Source organism: Boleophthalmus pectinirostris, unplaced genomic scaffold (genome assembly GCF_026225935.1).
Source record: "Boleophthalmus pectinirostris isolate CB_2022bp ecotype Guang Dong unplaced genomic scaffold, ASM2622593v1 HiC_scaffold_21, whole genome shotgun sequence".
Classification (NCBI taxonomy): domain Eukaryota; kingdom Metazoa; phylum Chordata; class Actinopteri; order Gobiiformes; family Gobiidae; genus Boleophthalmus; species Boleophthalmus pectinirostris.
The window spans coordinates 3053348-3054342 of record NW_026571175.1 but is presented as its reverse complement, the minus strand read 5'-3'; positions in this window follow the sequence as shown (position 1 = coordinate 3054342).

Sequence of the window (995 nt, the reverse complement as noted above, 5' to 3'; positions counted from 1 at the left end):
TGGACTAGGTCTGGACTAGGTCTAGGTCTGGACTAGGTCTGGACTAGTCTGGACTAGGTCTGGACTAGGTCTACTAGGTCTGGACTAGGTCTAGGACTAGGTCTGGACTAGGTCTGGACTAGTCTAGGTCTGGACTAGGTCTATACTAGGTCTGGACTAGGTCTAGACTAAGTCTGGACTAGGTCTATACTAGGTCTGGACTAAGTCTGGACTAAAGGTCTGGACTAGGTCTATACTAGGTCTGGACTAGGTCTGGACTAAGTCTGGACTAGGTCTATACTTGGTCTATACTAGGTCTGGACTAGGTCTGGACTAAGTCTATACTTGGTCTGGACTAAGGTCTATACTAGGTCTGGACTAGGTCTGGACTAAGTCTGGACTAGGTCTGGACTAGGTCTGGACTAGGTCTGGACTAGGTCTATACTAGGTCTGGACTAGGTCTGGACTAGGTCTATACTAGGTCTGGACTAGGTCTGGACTAAGTCTGGACTAGGTCTATACTAGGTCTGGACTAAGTCTGGACTAGGTCTATACTAGGTCTGGACTAAGTCTGGACTAGGTCTATACTAGGTCTGGACTAGGTCTGGACTAAGTCTGGACTAGGTCTGGACTAGGTCTATACTAGGTCTGGACTAGGTCTGGACTAGGTCTATACTAGGTCTGGACTAGGTCTGGACTAGGTCTATACTAGGTCTGGACTAGGTCTGGACTAAGGTCTGGACTAGGTCTATACTAGGTCTGGACTAGGTCTGGACTAAGTCTGGACTAGGTCTATACTAGGTCTGGACTAGGTCTGGACTAAGTCTGGACTAGGTCTATACTAGGTCTGGACTAGGTCTGTATTAGGTCTATACTAGGTCTGGACTAGATCTGAACCAGACCTGGTGTAATGTGGTGCAAACGGGAGCACTGAAACCTCCTTTAAAAGTTTCACTTTGTCTTTGCACCTTTAAAAGTCAGACTCACCCTGCGTCAGTTTCCTCTGCACCGGGCCT